Here is a 19,427-nt window from a genome sequence, read left to right as displayed (position 1 = left end):
TCCAGTGTTTGGGGGCACACGATAGCCCCCCTCACCCAAAGCTTATGTAGAGTTCTCAACCATACTCTTCAAACTTGGAATCCTATTGAAAAGGCTCCTCCATTAGGTCAACCAGAGTGAAGATTCATGAGGTTCTACTACCCATCCTGTCTCTATAGTAAATCCTGGCTTGTGAAAAGAGCTTCTCCTCTTAAGAGGCTCATAATATGTGTATTTTCTTGGTTCTGTTTTCTCCACTTTGGTTGGATACACGATGGTGGCCTCATAACAGAAAGTATTGCTAGCACACCACAATTGACAATGCATTTTGGAAACAAAGGGGAAAATGTGAAATACAATTACAGTGGCACTATAGTAAGTGGACACATTTTCAAATTAGGCCCAAAAAAGGCCCAAATTAACCACCTGCTAATATCAGTGAGTAAAACTCTGGAGTTGAGGTTAGCAAATAGGAGTTTGGATCTCAGTTCTGTCACTTAGGCCCTTTCATTTTATTTTATTTATTTATTTTATTTTATTTTATTTTATTTTATTTTTTTAAAATTTTTTTTCAACGTTTATTTATTTTTGGGACAGAGAGAGACAGAGCATGGACGGGGGAGGGCCAGAGAGAGAGGGAGACACAGAATCGGAAACAGGCTCCAGGCTCTGAGCCATCAGCCCAGAGCCTGACGCGGGGCTCAAATTCACGGACCGCGAGATCATGACCTGGTTGAAGTCAGACGCTTAACCGACTGCGCCACCCAGGCGCCCCAGGCCCTTTCATTTTAGATAAATTGCCTAATCTCTCTGATTCCGAGCTTCCTTGTCTATAAAATGTGCTTGCTGACACTGACCACGTATAACTGTTGTAAGGATTTGATACCCCTGTAAGCATCCCCTAATTCCTGGCAGCGTAACTGTGCCATAAATGCAGGTTTCAATCAAAATATCCTCAGTCGTGGGCTCCAAGGGAGGGAGGAGTTTTCTTCCCAGCAGAAAGAAATTTCCAGGTCATCTCCTCAAACTGTTGGGGAGAGATTATTTTGTAAGACATTCTTTCACAGAGGTTTTTAGCCTTCTGGGACTTCTGGCTCTCTGTAGGAAACTCATTCCAGTTTCCCAAGTCATGGGCCCACAGAACCTTAACTATCATGTATATATCAAACTCCCAAGTCTTCAGCACACCCCCCCCCCACTACTGACCTACCTGCCACAACCCCAATACTCAACAGTGTTATTTTCAATGTCTTCCCATCCTTTTTTTTTTCTTAATATGGGAGTTTCCTTTTCTTTTTTGCAAGCTCAGTAGTACATTAAAGCCCAAAAAGCAAACTTTTCTTATTACATCTTATATAATATATCAAGGTGTTCATAGCAGAAGTGTTTCTGAATTTGTATAGACCACCGTGGATCTAGAAACCTCCTCAAGTGGCTAAGTTAAACTTTTACCATCATGTATAAAACTAAAGTCAAACAAACAAATAAACCAACAAAAAAACATGAGTTATCTTTTGGATGATCTACCAGTTTCATTTGAAAGTGTGGACTTCCCTCTACCACCAAGAGCACCATTTTGGTCATGTTTATTCATCTGTCTGTATCTATCTGTTACCTTTGTCTATCTATCTGTCTGTCTATCTATTACCTCTATCTACTATAGCCTCTATCACATTATCTATCTATCTATCTATCTATCTATCTATCTATCTATCCATCTATCCATCCATCCATCCATCCATCCATCCATCCATCCTTGCTTTTTACCTAGATAACCCCTACTGAAATATTGTTACTCTGGAAGGGTATGGATAAAAAGAGAGATGACCTTGGTGTTTTTCAACAGTGCTCACATTCTGCTTTTGAGAAATACAGGACGTGAAATAGATAATAATGTTTCAACAGTTTGTTTAAAGGTAGTTGGGAAGGGAAAGTTCAGGGAGGTTGGACTGAATTAGTCAGAGATCTGAAATAGGAAATAAAGTCCTAAACAGTTATGTTATTTTTTTTTTAACGTTTATTTATTTTTGAGACAGAGAGAGACAGAGCATGAACGGGGGAGGGGCAGAGAGAGAGGGAGACACAGAATCGGAAGCAGGCTCCAGGCTCCGAGCCATCAGCCCAGAGCCCGACGTGGGGCTTGAACTCACGGACCGCAAGATCGTGACCTGAGCTCACGGCCGCTTAACCGACTGAGTCGGCCGCTTAACCGACTGAGCCACCCAGGCGCCCCAAGTTATGTTATTTTTTAAGTGTACATAGTTAGGCAAAGCAAGAAGGCTTGCCTTTAGCATCCACAACAGACCTAAGAAAACAAGTAAGACCCTCCTTTTTAAAAGTTATTTTAATGAAAGCTTAAATGTTATCAAAATAATAAAAGCAGATAGTTTTCAAAGATTTATTATTAAAAAGCAATGGGTGTTTATCATTAATTTTGAAGCCTATTTGTAAACCATGAGAGAGACTCATGTCTGAGATCTGGGAAATTTTCTCACATTATGTATTTGATAATGTCCTTCTCCATTTTCTTTGTTCTCTGTCTCTCTGGATCCCCTGTTGGAAAGATGACCTCATAGATTGGTTTTCTAAGTCTGTTTTTTTTTTTTTCTCTATTACTTCAGTCACACTTCTTAAAGTTTATTTCTGTGACCCTTCTCATGAATATATTGTGTTTAAATTTTAGCTATTATATTTTAGCTCTTTATTCTCTGAATGTTCCTTTTTAGTGGAATTTTGTTCTTGTTTTATGGATGTTATATTTTGTCTTAATTCTTGGAGACAATTAGGTTTGTTTACTTTTCTTTGTGCTCTTTGTTTTTTCTGTTATTTATTTTTTTTTTTTTCCGCTTGTTTGTTCGGATCTTCATCTAACTTGCTGGAGTTTTCCTCAGATGTTTGGTGATCCTTTGGTATCTGCTCATTTTTTACACTGAGAGACAAAGAAACCTATTGGAACCTTTGTGTGAGGAGGGGGTTTATCAGTTGGTGAGAATTCATGTACGGTTATTATTTGGTGAGTCAGCCTTACTGAGAGATCCCTTCCAGTTCTGCAGATGTTGATGTTTGGAAGTTTCCTCTGGGTCCATTAAGTTACTTAGGACAATTTGCCAGTCCTTGGGTGTGGGTGGTGGTGGGAACACCCAGTTGTCAGCTTTCTGAGAGCCCCACTACTCAGCTTGCACACCTCACATAGGACCCTGTTTCCAGCCCTGCATCACCCCTGCCTCTGTCTCTGATGCTCCCAGCCCCTGCAGGGTATGCAGAGCCAAGGAGCTCACGCTTCTTTGGGATTCTCTCTGTAGCCCATCAGGTTGTAGCATTCTTGGCTCATTCTTTATGTGCAATCGATTACTGAGTTTCATTGCTGTCTGTCCTTCAGACACATATTGAGCACTTGCCTCTCATTTTCTGGTGGGCTTATACATATTTTACTGTTTTTCCTTACTGGGATATTTTAAGGGAGAGGAGATGAACATGAATGGCCAAGCCACTGTTTTCCCCCCAAAAAACCTTGCATAATTTGCATCTTTGTATACAACAGAGTGCACAAAAGGTTCATTTTAATGAGCTTAAATAACATTTTCATAGCCTTGTTATTTTTAAGAAAATCTGTTTCCTCCATAGATAAACTTGAGTGTTCATCCTAATTATCATATATTTTTAATCTGTTGGAGATGAATTAGTAAGGTTTCCCTGGCAATGGTGAGCTAGTGAAAAAAAGGGAATTTAACTATTTTTGGATAGCCTTGAGGAAAGGAGTTGAGGAGAATGTTCACCAAGCATGGTTCCATGATTCATCAATACACAATAAGATGAGTTCATTTTAGTTCATTCCTGTACCTCTAAGCACCATTCCAGGAAAAATCTCAGTTTCCCCTCTTCAAAGAGCATTTCAAAAGGTTGAACTTGACCATCTGGGTGCTGAGAGACTTTTGCTAATGTTGACTCTCAATATTTAGGTCTTGATCCTTGGCTCTCAATACATTAATTGAACTCCATTTGGTTTGCAAAAAGCTGCCCCAGGATTTTCCAGCTGAGATAATGAGCCTCTGAAAATAACCCCGTGCTAGAAAGCAGGCATCCTCTATTCAAGTGGGCATCACCTGCTGTGGGGATGGGAGAAGGGGGAGAGAGGAGGATTCACAGAGCAGCCCTGCCCTTCTTCCTCAACACATGCATGGACTTTTACTCTCCTCAGTGGAGGATGGTTTCATGGCACGGAGAGCTGCAGATACATTTAGACAACACCTACTTGGACATCCAGGTCCCGTGTCTGTTGACAGGTACTTTCTTTGTTCCAAAACAAAACTAGAACAGGAATTTTCACATTGGTGGTCCATTTGACCTGGTTGAGATGTCTTTCTTTTTCTTATATTTCAATGTTTTAGCAAATAGTTCTGACCATCCAGGGTTTTTGCTAGGTCCTGATCTGCAGCGGTTGCAGGGTTCTTGTCTTGGCACAGCTTCTGGTCAGGTAGGGAATGTGTACAAGTAACTGGGCGTTCCAAAACAGAACTCTAAAAGGTGATGCAGGTGAGGGGCACCTGGGTGGCTCAGTCGGTTGGGAGTCCGACTTCGGCTCAGGTCATGATCTCACCGCTCATGGGTTTGAACCCTGTGTTGGGCTCTGTGTCTCCCTCTCTGTCTGCTCCTCCCCTGCTCACACTCTGTCTGTCTCTCTCTCTCAAGGATAAATAAACATTAAAAAAAAATTTTTTTTAAGATGATGCAGGTGGAAAGGATGCTCCAGTAGCTCCTTTGCAGGAATACTACCCAATCCAAAGTTCTGATTTTTGGAAGGGGGTGGATGGTGACAACGGGGGATGATTGTCAGAAGAAGTGATGTCTGTGCTGAGACACGAATAATAAACTAGAAGTTAGCCAGGTCAAAGTTTGGGGAAGGGAGACAAATCGGGTATTCTTGGCAAAAGAGACAGTATGAGTCTAGGCACCGAGGCAAGAAGAAACATAGTTCTGTTAAAGAATTGGAAGAAGTTCAGTCTCTTTGGAGTACTCTCTAAGAAGAATGTGTCAAGAGTCTACAGAGGTGGTCACATTCAGAGCTAAGCCCCTTTATGTTTGGGACTTTATTCTAGGCGGGGTCTATAGCAGGGGATTGACATCACAAAGACCCCTCTGGCTTCATAGTCAAGCATGGACTGGCTGGGGGAGCAGTCAGAGGGCTACTGCAGAAATTGAGGTGAGAAATCATCTTGGCCTCTGCTAGAGTAGGACAGAAGCCCTAAAGAGAAGTTGGATGAATTGGAGAGACGTAAGGGCCAGAATCTGCAGGAGTTCCTGAGAAAGTGGGCTTGAAGGCCTGAGCTAAAAGAAGGAGTCCAGAACTAGTTTTGCTCTGTCATCCTTGGACATGGAGCCACCGTCAGTCATACATCTGGCCCCTATCGCTAGGTGGTTACACTGGCCCTCGGTGAATGGAACCCAGGAAAGTCATGCTTGGCTGAAGGGTGGGAGTAAGCAGAAGCATAGGACAGGTTTAGGCCTTTGACGATACGGGCTTGATTGACAGTCAGAGTGACTGTCTTTTGACAGTCTGATGTCCTTTACCTGGACTTGCAGGCATGGTGAGAAACCGCAGCACGTCTTGCATTTCTTTTGCATTTGCCCTAATTCTTGGAATAGCATGGAGAAATCGCTCACTGCGTCCAGAATGGCAATTGCGCAGATGCTGGTCGTGTCATTCTTGAAGCCTTAACTGAAGAATGTTGAGTGAAGGAACCATTTACAGAAGAGCAGGCTGTGTTAGAAGAACCAGCAATGGATGGAGAAGCACCCAGGTCTTAGCAACCGGGAAGCTGCTTCCACCCCAGGGACCGAGGAGAAGAGAAAGTTTCTGTGAGCTGGTGAGGACGGGAGCCCTGGGAGACAGACCGAGGCCCAGGGAGGGTTGGGAATAGGTCAGCATCCCTAATCTTCCTCTGTCCCGCCCTAAGTTCTCCTGTTCTTGCTTCTGAGTGGTTGCTGACAACTGGAAGGCAGAGCCTAGGGAGCCTGAGTGATGTGCTTAGTACATGGAGTTTTACTCTTGGAGCACAGAGCAAGGCAGAGAAGGGCAGAGAATGAATCTGGAGAAAGCAGAGACAAAAAATAAAATCACAGAAAGTGTACTTACGTTCTGTCTTTTCGAAAATAGGTCTGATGTATATACAAGTGACAACTATACGAAAAACATGGCTACCTCGAACACCTCGTTAGTGACTGAACCTATATTTATACGGCCCTGCTTAATAAAAGGTGCTGTAGGGGCACCTGGGTGGCTCAGTCGGTTAAGTATCTGACTCTTGGTTTCGGTTCAGGTCACGATCTTGCAGTTCTGGGGTTCAAGCCCCGTGTCAGACTGTGAACTGACGGCACAGAGCCTGCTTGGGATTCTCCTCTCTCTCTCTCCCTCTCTCTCTCTCTCTGCCCCTCCCCTGCTCTCTCTCTCTCAAAAATAAATAAATTTAAAATAAATAAATAAATAAATAAATAAATAAATAAATAAATAAATAAATGGTGCCATGCCTCTTCTAGAATTTTGATCAAGATTTCTTTTAGCCTCGGTGATGCCCAGAGGAAAAGACCCTTTATTTGTCTCAAGCTGGAGGTGCGGAAGGGAAGTGCAGCAGGGAGTGGCCAGGGTGGCTGAGCTGAGAAACGGCTTTCACAATGGACTGTTGTCCTCTCCTCAGAGAGCAGGGGCCAGGGGGTGTGTCCTCTTCCAGTACGACAAAGCTGGGGAGTCAGGTAGGAGTCACCCTGCCCCAACCTGATTCTAACAGTGACATATCCAGAGACAGACGAAGATGTGAAGAGAGGAAGGGGTATGTTTGAGCAGTAACCATTCATCAGTGGAATCAAAACTGCAAAATCTTTTTAATGTTGTCTCATCTAAAATGCCAACTCACTTACCCTTAATAGACACACTTGCAGTTGTAACGTGGTGCTTTTTTTCCCTCTAGGAGAAAGTGCTCTCCTCCACCTCTGTTAGGAAACACACAGTAAAGGCCAAGTACTGCAATTTGTTTTCGTTTCCTGTGCTATTAAATATTCAGGCAATCAGGAAATGTTTCCTCATGTTACCTGGAAACAAAACACTAGATCCAGAAGTTCCAATTCTTGGAGCTAGTTTCTCAAGCTCTCTGGCAATATTTTTTATTAGAGGTGTTATGCAATCTTGAAAAGATGATTGATTTTCAGGCCAGTCCAATCTGGGTTTCATTATTAGCTTTTCTACTCATGATCTGGGTGACTTCATTCAATTTACTTATCTTCATTGAATTTTTTAAATATATAAAATTAGGGTGATAGTATTTTTATGTATGCATATAGAATTTTAAGAATTAAATAAGTTGAGGGTGCCTGGGTGGCTCAGTTGGTTAAGCATCTGACTTCGGCTAAGGTCAGGTCATGATCTCACTGTTTGTGACTTCGAGCCCTGCATCGGGCTCTGTGCTGACACCTTGGATCCCGGAGCCTGCTTCAGATTCTGGGTCTCCCTGTCTCTCTGCTGCTCCCCTGCTCGTGCTCTGTCTCTCAAAACTAAAGAAACATTAAAAAACATTTTTTTAAAGAATTAAATAAGTTGATATGTGCCTAATGCCTTACACCTAAGTGGGCACTTAGCAAAGACAATCTCCTCCCATTTACCTCTTTTTTTCTGTTCTAGAAATATCTATCTCTCATAAGATCAGCAAAGGATTCTTTCAGTGGCATGACGATGCATTAAGAATTTTTTAATAGTTTTATTAAGTGCTGGGAAAGCCCTGGGTAAAATATTGAGTTGAGAAGGTGTAACACAGCTGTTTGGACAGATGAAAACCACATTGTGACTTTTATATGTTTCTGTCTGATGCTGGAGCTACAGTAGCTGACAGTTTGAAGAACTGGGTCAACGTGCAAATAGTATCTTTAGATTAATTTCTCCAGGAAAGACGGAGAAGGGCTTGAATCACTAAGGGGGTGGAATCCTACCACAGCCACATACAGTTTTATAGAAATGTTCCAGTAAGTCTTGATGGCAGGATTCTCTAGCCTGCTGTCAGATATGTAGGCAAGGAGAGTGACAGATAAAACAGCGTGCATGAGCCAGAGAAGGAATTTGAACCGACATATTTCTGCTGATGCCATAGTCATCCCAGGATCCTATTGACTTCAATTTGTATTAGGTTTCCAGGCTTCACAAATCCATTATCATCATGTTTGTGTACATGTTGTTCATGGGTGGCCCACGATATAGAATGTGTGTTGTAGTCAATTTTTTTTCTAGTTCTACAGATTTTTCTACTGTGTTCCTTCCATCTTTTCTTGGACAATCCTTCATAAAATGAGAAGTGTACCATTTGGAGGCAGATGCTTACAGCTTTTGGTGTCATGGAGGAGAGAAGAACTAACTAGTAATATCAGCATTGAGCTAAACAAACTAACCAAACCTCTGTTACAAACTAGTGTTCAGAGCAGCTGAGAACTAATGAGATGTAGTCTTGGAAGTCTGCGTGTTGGGGCTCCTGGGCGGCTCAGTCAGTTGAGGGTCCGACTTCAGGTCAGGTCATGATCTCTCAGTTTGTGAGTTTGAGCCCCGCATCAGGCTCTGTGCTGACACCTCAGAGCCTAGAGCCTGCCTCAGATTCTGTATCTCCCTCTCTCTATCCCTCCCCCACTCATGCTTGCTCTCTCTCTCTCTCTCTCTCTCTCTCTCTCTCAAAAATAAATAAACATTTAAAAAAATAAAAAAAGAAGTCTGTGTGTTGTAGTGGAAAGAAATTGTGGCTTTGAAAATAGACCTAGGTTTAAACCCCAGCTCTTTGTGATCTTGGGCACCTAAGTTTACCCCTCTAAGCTCCAGTTAATCCATCTGTAAATAATAAAATAATGAAAGCATCATGAGAGCCACCTTTCAGAATTTTTACACAAATTAAATGTCTCTCAAGATGACGTGTGTATACCTTCATGGATAAGGTTGGTTTTATCAAGGAATATATAAAGCCACTGAATGAAAAGGTATACCTTAGGGGAACATCAATTTTGCTCTGCATTTGGGGAGAATAGAATTTATTGTAGAGTTCGTTCACATGAATTTTAAAGCTAAAACATGAAATTTAAAACAAATTTATGCTTGCAGTTATTTCAGCTCAAACTTAGATTCCCTCAAAGTACAAGTTGACTCATTTCAACAGTTAAGAGTTCTCAGAAAGTTGTTAGAGGAACTTATGCATATAGCGATATTTGGTAAATGTTATCAGTCAAGTCACAGTGAAAGAAACAGAAGTCAGTCTAGGTAACTTAAGCAGAAAGGTATTTAAGGAATTAGTTGTCTACCAAAAATGGGAAGACCTTTTTGATCGGGTCTCCATTAATGACCCTCGGGAGTCTTTAAAACTGATTTAATCAGGAAAAAGTAGAGAACCAGGAGGTTGCCATTGGAATTACCAAAATTGTGCAGGACCTGAGGGGTGATCCAGGAATGAGGGGAACTGGCACCTCGCAACTGCCTCTTGACACCCAGGAGGCTGGGTGAATGGACACTGGCTGTCCCAGCCAGCTGCCATCGCTTCTTGCCTTTGACCCTGACAGCCTTGCTTACCAGCAGTGGCAGTCAAAACTGCCACCTTCCTAAGCAAGGGAAGACATCAAGTGTATGTCTGGCAGAACCTAGCATATTTCCAAAACCCTACCTGTAAGGGACTCTGGGAAGATGGAATTTTTTTTTTTTTTTTTTTTTTTTAGCATTCTACGTTGTAAAGAGGGTGCAGTAAGCTTGAGTTAGCCAACTCACAGTATCCATCACACAATGTTGGCTAGATGATAGGAGCTCAAGAAATGCTAATTCTCTTCCCTGTGTCTGTAAAGACTCAAAATAAGAGCTTACAGGAAACTCTGAGCCTTGATAAGGTTGGGGGAATTGTGATTAAACTAGTCCCTCCCCTACAGCATCAGTTTTGATGAGTTTTGGAAATAGGTTGTAGTGGCAGACAGTAGGCTCACCAAATAGTCCATTTGTCCCCCCGAATCTCTAAGTCTTACAGTTGTGTTGGGCCTTGTGACTAAATTCTGGCTAATGAAATATGAGAAGAGGTGATGTGTGTGCTTCTGAGCTGAGGCAGTGATTGGCAAGTGTGTTCTTGGAGGTGCACCTTTAAAATGGTGGAGTTTCCTTAAGACTGGCTTCCTGAGTGACCTGGTGGAGCAGATCCCCACCCCACCCACCTCAGGCCCTTTGGGGAACATAACATGTTATTTTCACAAACTTTAGTTATGCTCGGTAACTGAGATTTCAGGATAATTTAACGGCACAGCATAAACCAATCTTATTGTGACCAATATGATCATCATGGAAATGTCCTAACAGTGCATTCAAGCTGAGTAATATTCCCTGGGAGATAACAGTCATTCTCAAAGAGCTAGGCACCTTGAGTAAATGCAGTTTTTTCCCTCTCTTTCCCAGTTTTTATAGATTTTTTAAAAAAAATTTTAATGTTTATTTATTTTTGAGACAGAGAAAGACAGAGCATGAACAGGAGAGGGTCAGAGAGAGAGGGAGACATGGAATCCGAAGCAGGCTCCAGGCTCTGAGCTGTCAGCACAGAGCCTGATGTGGGGCTCAAACTTGTGAGCTGTGACAACATGACCTGAGCCGAAGTCGGACGCTTAACCAACTGAGCCACCCAGGCGCCCCCCACTTTATATAGTTTTTAATGTAGAGTCTAAAAGCAATCATATGGCTTCTTTTTTAGTTGGCATTATCCAAGTGAACGAGCATGACGTAAAGGTACCCGATAAAGGACCTTTTCACATTCAGAACATGTGAAAAGCATCCTTTGTTATTGTAGTTATAGGGTTGCTTTGGAAACTGTTTTAATATTTGTGATTAATGCTCTTTCCTGTGGGTCTAGAGGACACCTTTGTCCAAAAGGAAATCTCGCCTCCGTTTGCTTCGGCAAAAACAGATATAACTACAGTGTAACCAGATTCTGCCCCAGCTAAAAGGCTAGAATTTGTGTGTTTGTTTGTGGCCTTTCTAAATTATAATTACTTACGTTTAAAGACCAGACCACCAATTTTTGGTAAATGAAGAACAAATACGTGAAAATACTTTACTCTTACATGTCCTCACCTTTACTATTCTCTCATACTCTCATCTGTATTAGCTCCCACTGCAATAATTCTCAACCTTCTTTTTTAAAATCTTGTGATCGCAGCATTGGAATAAAAGTAAAGTGATACAATGTACGTTCAAGTATTTCATAAGCTATGAAGCTAAAGAATGGAAGAGAAAAACATAGCTCACTAAAGAAGTCCACACCTCATCACCACTTCACTGGGGCCCAGAAGAAACCTAGACTGAGCTTGAGTCCCCCGTGTGTCCCCCTTTGTAGCTCTTACCGTGTGGTGTTTTTACGTTTATCTGTGTCTTTTTTTTTTTTTAATTTTTTTTTCAACGTTTTTATTTATTTTTGGGACAGAGAGAGACAGAGCATGAACGGGGGAGGGGCAGAGAGAGAGGGAGACACAGAATCGGAAACAGGCTCCAGGCTCCGAGCCATCAGCCCAGAGCCTGACGCGGGGCTCGAACTCACGGACCGCGAGATCGTGACCTGGCTGAAGTCGGACGCCTAACCGACTGCGCCACCCAGGCGCCCCTTATCTGTGTCTTTATCTGACTGACATCTGACTGTCTCACTAACTCCATGAGTGCAGTGGCCTGGTTTGCCTTAGTTTGTCATGTTATCTCTAACGCCCAGCCCAGGTGGTGACTGGCTCAGGGCGGGCACTGAATAAATGTTCACTGGACAGAGGTGTGTGCAAATGAGTGGACCAATGAGGGGCTGAGGGAACACAAGGAAGACCCAGGAGATAGGGCAGAGCTCCTCAGCATTTCCTCTCAGCATTCCTACAGCCTAAATGTTACCACTGACGGGGCCAAACAGATGTTTAGAATTTCTTCAGCTATGACCTTTATGGTACCTTGGAAGTTCCCCAAGATACTCCTGGTCCCCAGATGGAAAATTCTTCTTTACAGTGATTGCCTCAGTCAGTATATTAGGTTGCGAAACCGTGAGGCACCATTTCGGAGAGGAAAACTACCCTACACGGTATAGCATTCGTGTTTCTCAAGGAACCAGAACCGTGACCTCTGAACTTAATTGTAAGAGTTGGATGGCTTTCATATTTTGATGAGCTCCAAGGAGCTTCCCTGCTTCTATGTGACCAGTGTTCTGATGGCACTCGCAGCCCTTCAGCTTAGAATTGCTTATGAACTCAAGCCCAGAGGGGCTGGTGGGGAGAAGGGGGAGCCTTGGGGTTGGCCTTGGGAAGGTCAGCGTCCATCCCCTGTGTTGGTCCTGGGCCCTGGAGCTCACCAGTCATCACGGGGCTGGAGGGCCCCAGCTGCAGGCCCTTCTGGAAATCTGACAGTTTGTTCTGCACCAGGTTATCCAGAGTCCCTGCGCTGACCTGCCTAGCCCAAGCAGAGAAGCTGGCTTGCAGCCACAGGAAATCAAAAACCCAGGCAGCAAAAGCATTTCAGTCTGGGTCCAACCAGGAAAACAGACTACGCTGGGCACTTTATTTTATTTTGTTTTATTGGGGGGGTGGGGAGACATTTTAAACAGAGGGAAATGAAAGCAGCAAATCGGTTATGATGGTGAAAGAAGAGCTGAGAAGCCAGCATGGGTTTACCCTCCCTCCTCCCCTCCGGTCTCCCCCGGTGCGTCCTGTGTGCACAAGCCACACGACACAGAAGCCTCAAGTAATCATCCCCTCGTAACACTGAGCAAAGTCTCGGAAAGCGCAAGGAGTGGATTTGAGGACAGACAGTCCTAGGACAGGCCCAGGAAGGCACCTGATCCATCTCTATCCTTCTGGTGCCTCGCACACAGTAAATGCCCAGTAAATGTTACATTGAACAGAACGAATGATCACGTGGCTCTGACACTCAGCTCTGGCTGTCACACGAAGCAAGTCATTTTCTCTCTTTGAGTGTGTTCTTGAACATAAAGTAGAGATGATGTGGGTTCCCCATTTTCGTCCTAACTAGAGGATTCTGATCTTCAGTGTCTTGCTGGACCTCACCTTCACGAGCTTCTGTTCTCATAGTACGAGACTCTCTGATCAGTAGCTTAAATCACCCTGACCCCAGGACTGACTCTGGAAGTCATTCTTTTGAATGAGCCCTTCATACCAAATGGCTTTAATACGATTTATTTTTTTTGATGGAGTGCAAGAAACCAATACATTCCTGATTCATGGCTCTGGTCCCAAATATGCTGCTCTAGGATATCATGTAAGAATATTTAATGATTTATGTCATTATTTGGTCCTTTATTTTTTTAATAGATAATACATACACATGGTTGACCATGCACAAAAGGACGCACAAAGAAAAATAAGTCCCCCTTTTTTAACTCCCCTGTCCAAACCACCTGGTTCTCCTCTCCAGAACCAACCACTGTTATCAGCTTTCCATGTTAAAATGTCAGTTTAAGGGGTGCCTGGGTGGCTCAGTCAGTTAAGTGTCTACTTCGGCTCAGATCACGATCCCGTGGTCTGTGAGTTTGAGCCCTGCTTTGGGCTCTGTGCTGACAGCTCAGAGCCTGGAGCCTGCTTTGGATTCTGTGTCTTCCTCTCTCTCTCTCTCGGCCCCTCCCCTGCTCTCACTCTGTCTGTCTCTCTGTCTCTCTCTCAAAAATAAACATTACATTTTCTTTAATTAAAAAAAAATGCCAGCTTAAGACAGTTATTTCCCTGAAGTTTCTAGAAGGCGAATGTATTAGTTTCGTATGGCTGCAATAACAAATTACTACAAACTGACAGAAATCTATTCTCTCACAGTTCGGGAGAGATTCATTCTGCTCTCCCCAAAGGATCTAGGTAAGAATCCTTCCTAGCTTCTTACAGTTTCTAGGAGTTTGCAGCAAGCCTTGGATGTGCTTGGCTTACAGCTAGTTGTAGCATCCCAACCTTTCTCTCTGTCTTCACTGGCCTCCTATCTGTGTGTGTTTGTATCTCTGTATCCTCTTCTTGTAAGAATACCAGTCATTGGTCACCTAATCCAGGCGTGACCACCCTACTCCAGAATGACTTCATTTTAACTAATTACATCTGTAAGGACCCAATTTCAAGTTAGGGGCCACCTTGAGGTCCTCAGTAGACATGAATTTTGGGGGGACATTATTCAACCCACTACAACAGGTAATGATGCTTCTCAAATTTCCCCAAAGGTAATACTTACATGGTGGCAGGGGTGAGGGTGGGGGCAGTCACTGATTAAAAATATAGATTCTTGGGGCACCTGGGTGGCTCAGTTGGTTAAGTGTTCGACTTCGGCTCTGGTCATGATCTCACAGTTCGTGAGTTCGAGCCCCACGTCGGGCTCTGTGCTGACACTCAGAGCCTGGAGCCTGCTTGAGATTCTCTGTCTTTCTCTCTCTCTGCCCCTCCCCCACTCACACTCTGTCTCTCTCCCTCTCTCAAAAATAAATAAACATTTAAAATTTTTTTTTTAAAAAAATACAGATTCTTGGCTCCATCTCAGACTTACAGAACTAGAATCTCTACAGAAGGAGCTTAGAAATCTAGTTTTGACATTTTCTCATTAGGTCTAGTCGTTGGGTAAGTATAGAAAATCCTCTTTTGAAATAATCAAACAAAAGCCAAAATCCCAAAGTTTACAAAACTTGATCCAGTAGACTTGAGGTCAAATACTGGCTCAGTCAGTATTTATTAGTTAATAACCTTGAGCATTTTATCTAATCCTTTTGGGCCTCAGTCTTCCTATCTGTAGAATGGCAGTGATAATAATGACAGCTGCGTTGTAGAGTTGCTAGAAGTGGAAAGAACATATGTACATGAATTCCAGATGTTGTAGAGCTTCTAGGAGGAAGATCTGAGGCTTGAGCCTAGAACTTCCGAGTCCATGGTCATTGTGCACTTACCGTTGAAGCCTGTCTTCCTTTTGACTTCACAGGGGAATTGTACATAGGAGTCCTTTAAAGAGCTAGTTTTCCTCAAAGAATATTAAATTTGATTATATTAACAATCCCACAATATATGCATATGTACCAGAAAGTACTTAGTGAACAGAGCAGTGTGTTGTTTGACAGCTTGGTGACATCTTCCACCTAGAACCATCCATTTACCTTGCTACCTGCTATCCCCTAATGGATCTATTTCTCAAGCTCCCACTCATCCTCAGTCATCACACAGATATCATCTACTTTGGGCAGTCTTTTCTTTCTCCCTCCTTCCAGATAGAATCATGCTATTATTATTTGAGAAACCTCAACCGTCTTTTTTCTTTTTTCTTTTTTTTCTTTTTCTTTTTTTTTTTTTTTTGGCACTTGGTATACTAAGACCACAGCAGTAAAGTGACAGAACTGGGCTTTGAGCCCAGCTCCTTCTGACTCCAAAGCTCATGTGGCACAGAACTATCGCTATACTGTCTCTCTCCCTCTTCAACCCCCTCCCAGAGTTACCCTAGCCATTCTGCGTGGAGCGAGGGAAGGGAAGCCTGTTTCTCCCATTAAACCGTGACTCCTGGTCATCCATCCCAAAGCCAAGCCCTATTTCATTCATTTGCGTGTCTTGAGGTCTAAAACAGTGTTTCTCAAAGTGCGACCCCAGACCACAAGCATCAGCATCACCTGGAAATTTGTTAGAAATGAAAATTCTCAGAGGTCTGTGGGTGGGATCCGGTGATCTGTAGTTTAACAAGCCCAGCAGGTGACTCCGGTGCACACTCAAGTCTGAGAACCACTGCAGGATGGCATCCCCTCGTACATGCTTTCCAAAACACAGATTCTCAGACCTCTGTGTCCTCTTAACAGCCATCACTTAAGCAGCTTCATAGCATGCATGGCATCATGTTATCATTGCTTGCTTCTCCCTCTGGATTGATTCCTTCATGCAGGGGTTTGATGTAGTGGGTACTTAATCAGCCAGTACCTTATTCAGTACCTGACACATAATAGGAGCTCAGTACATGTCTGCTGATAGAACGCGTAAATTCGCTAGTACAGGGAAGCTGGGCCTATACTTTCGGGAACGTGATACATTTTTAGGATCCAGAAGGAACCTTAGAGAATATTTTATATTAGAGTAAACTGAAGCTCAATTGAGAAGGTTCCCTGGTTACTGCAGTGACTTAGTGGAATAATGAAACGTGAATGAGGTCTTAATGTCTTTTAGCTCCTTGCTACTCAAAGTGCGCCACACAGGCCCCAGCCACAACGCATCACCTGAGTGTTTATGAGAAATACTGAATCTTGGGCCCCACTCCAGGCCTGTTGAGCCAGAATCTGCATTTTAATATGATTCACCTCATTACAGTTTGAGAGGCATTTTCATTTTGACTAGATCACTGGGCTTTCACCAAACTAATCTCTCATCCTTTAGTTGAATGTCCTTTTTTTTTGTTTTCTAGAGATGAAATTCAATTTCCTAGTGAATCCACGTGTGTGAGGAATTTATTAAGGAGGGATTGGTGGTGGTGAAATTAATTAAATTCACTCTGTGCCTTGGAAATAAAGCTTTAACAAATGATCAGAAAAAGTTCCCTCAGTGCAGATGGGACGACTGATTTCTCGTTTAGAATAGCACACACCCTGGCTCAGATCCAGGCAAAATGTCAGCTGCTCCAGCTCATGAAAGGTCAACATATTGCTTTGAACAACTTTCATGAAATGCTCATCTCAAAATTGGAGGCACCGTGGAGATGGTTGTATGTAATCCAACTCATCAACGTTGTCAACCTTGTACCCTTACCTCAGCCTGCTTTGTTCCTTCACGTTCCAAGGTGGAGCCATTTAGGGCTTTATTTTCTTTTAGCTGAAGTAGAGCCAGCTTTCTATTCTGGTTATGGGAGCAGAGTAATAGCATGAAATAGAGAAGTCAACATCTCATCAGCATAAAGTATTTCCCTCTAGAGTTTCAACTTCTGCCCCTAAGTCTAAGCCTAAGGGCTGCTTAAAATTAGTAAAATCATGTGACTCAAGTTTCTTATTTCCTCCAGCTGTCCTTTATGCATAATTAGTGATGGTGTTGGCAGGCACCGTTAAAAAAGAGGGAATGTTAAAGCATGGATAATATACAAGCCCTATAATCGGTTCCTTCCAAAGTTGTTTGCTATATCTGTAAACTGATGCCAGAAGGCAGAGCCCCTTTTGGGGTGGTTCATCTTTGTAAACACTGTCGCTACCTAATAAATGCCTTTGAATGGACATGAAGTGAATACAATCTAATCTGTCACTTAATACATCAATGATGGCAAATGCCATAATGCCTTCATTATAAAAGACTATCATGCTGGAAAAAAAAGACTGTATCTTAAAGACTTCTACTGATAGGCTTGGACTGCCACTCCAAGCAGGATGGAGTAACAGGAACCAGATTGACCCTTCTACCTGAAACAACCAGAAGACAGGTGAAATATGTGCTCAAGACCTTGGACATGAGGCAGTGATTCCTGAGGGATGGGAGACAAGACAATCCCTGAGACTGCCCTAGCTTTCTGCCTTGAGAGAGTTTTCAGGCCATGGCTCCAGGGACAGAGAACCCCAGTGGGACCCGAAAGACCCTCTCAGTTGGGAAGACAGGGAGGGGAGTCTGGGAAGACCAACGCATCTAGCACCCCAAGGCAGGTAGGAGAGAGGAGAGAGCTGCACAGAGAGAAATCTGGAGCTTCGAAGTGGGTCTCCTCAAGGCCAGCTGAGTACCGATCAGCATGGGTGTGAGGAAACTGCAAAAGACCAAGGGAAAAACTACCCGCAAAGATTAGAGGTTACATTGCTCAGCACTCACATAAGACCGGGAGGCACACCTGTCCTGAAGTTGGACTGGAAAATGTCATGATTCACAGGAGTACACAGAGGACAGAGTGCACAGAAGGCCTCCCCTCAATAGAGGGACAGAATTCATCCTAGATGGAACACCATCCCAGTTGTACCAAACAAACCGTCAAAACAACACCTAAGGGGCACCTGGGTGGCTCAGTCGGTTAAGTGTCCCACTCTTGATTTCAGCTCAGGTCATGATCTTGTCTGTAGGATCGAGCCCCATGATGGGCTATGTGCTGACAGTGCGAAGCCTGCTTTGGGATTCTCTCTGTCCCTGCCCCACTCGCACACACACACGCACACGCACACACGCTGTCTCTCTCTGTCTCTCAAAATAAATAAATAAAACTTAAACAACAACAACAACAACAACAACACAACATCTACAAATACCAAATGGTTTCCAAGAAACTTAACTGTGTCTTGGAAAAAACAAAGAAACAAAAAAACACTGAAGAATATTTTTAGGAATATAAACATATGCAGCACTCAACAAGGTAAGATTCACAGTGTCTGGCATCTACTGTAACACTGCAGGCATGCAAAGGTGTAGGAAAATATTCCCGATGAAGAGGAAAGCCAGTCAATTGAAGCTGACCCAGAACTAACCCAGATATTAGGGTTAGCCAACAAGGACATTAAAACAGTTCTTGTAACTGTATTCCATATATTCAAAAAATTAAAGACATGGAAGATACAAAAAGATCCATATTGGGTAGCTCAGTTGGTTAAGCGACCGACTCTTGCTTTTGGCTCAGGTCGTGAGCTCATGGTTTGTGAGTTCGAGCCCCTGTCAGCGAGGAGCCTGCTTGGGATTCTCTCTCTTTCCCTCACTCTCTGCCCCTCCCAACTTGCACTGTCTCTGTCTCTCTCAAAGTAAATAAATAAACTTAAAAAAAAAAAAAAAAGATCCAAGTCCAGTTCTTGGAGGTGAAAACTACATTGTATGAAATGAAAAACACATTGGATAGTATTAATTAACAGAAATACCTAGTAATAGAAACTATCCACAGTGAAACACAGATAGAAATGATAATTTTTTTTTAAAGACAATGAACAATCAGTGAGCTATGGCATAAATTTAAGCAGCTTAATATACCTATAGCTGGGTCCTCAGAGGGGGCAAAGGAGGAAAGACATTTGAAGAAATAGTGGCTGAAAACTGTCCTAATTTGATAAAAACTATAAACTCACAGATACATAGAAGCTCAATAAACTCTATATACAAGAAACATGCAGAAAGTGACAGTAGGTCATATTATTATCAAATTGCTCAGTACCAGTGGTAAAAAGAAAAGCTTAAAAACTGCCAAGGAAAAAAGACGCATTACATAGAGAAGAACAAAAAAAGGCAGCTGCTATGGATAAATGTTTATGTCCCTGTCCCCCCAAATTCATATGTTGAAATCTAATCGCCCGTGTGATGATGTTAGGAGGTGGAGCTTCTGGGAGGCGGTCAGGTCATGAGGGTGGAGCCCTCATGATGGGATTTCTGTTCTTTTAAAGAGATCCTAGAAAGTTCTTGCCCCTTCCACCAGTGAGGACAAAGAGAAGATGACCCTTTACAAATCAGAAGGTGCCACCTCATCAGACACTGAATCTACTGGAGCCTTGATC

At 42.9% G+C, this 19,427-nt stretch overlaps 1 protein-coding gene and 1 long non-coding RNA gene across 3 annotated transcripts in view; both read left to right on the top strand.

The window, feature by feature from the left end:
• The window catches only part of SNTB1 (syntrophin beta 1), a 236,860-nt gene that overhangs the window by 107,391 nt on the left and 110,042 nt on the right, over positions 1-19,427 (top strand). The window lies entirely within an intron of this gene.
• LOC109496186 lies at positions 5,186-6,107 on the top strand. Its single transcript, XR_006592657.1, has 2 exons — positions 5,186-5,843; positions 5,934-6,107. It is a non-coding gene; the product is annotated as an uncharacterized LOC109496186 (long non-coding RNA).

The sequence above is a fragment of the Felis catus genome, chromosome F2, assembly GCF_018350175.1.
Source record: "Felis catus isolate Fca126 chromosome F2, F.catus_Fca126_mat1.0, whole genome shotgun sequence".
Lineage (NCBI taxonomy): Eukaryota > Metazoa > Chordata > Mammalia > Carnivora > Felidae > Felis > Felis catus.
This window is presented reverse-complemented; position numbering and strand designations above follow the sequence as displayed.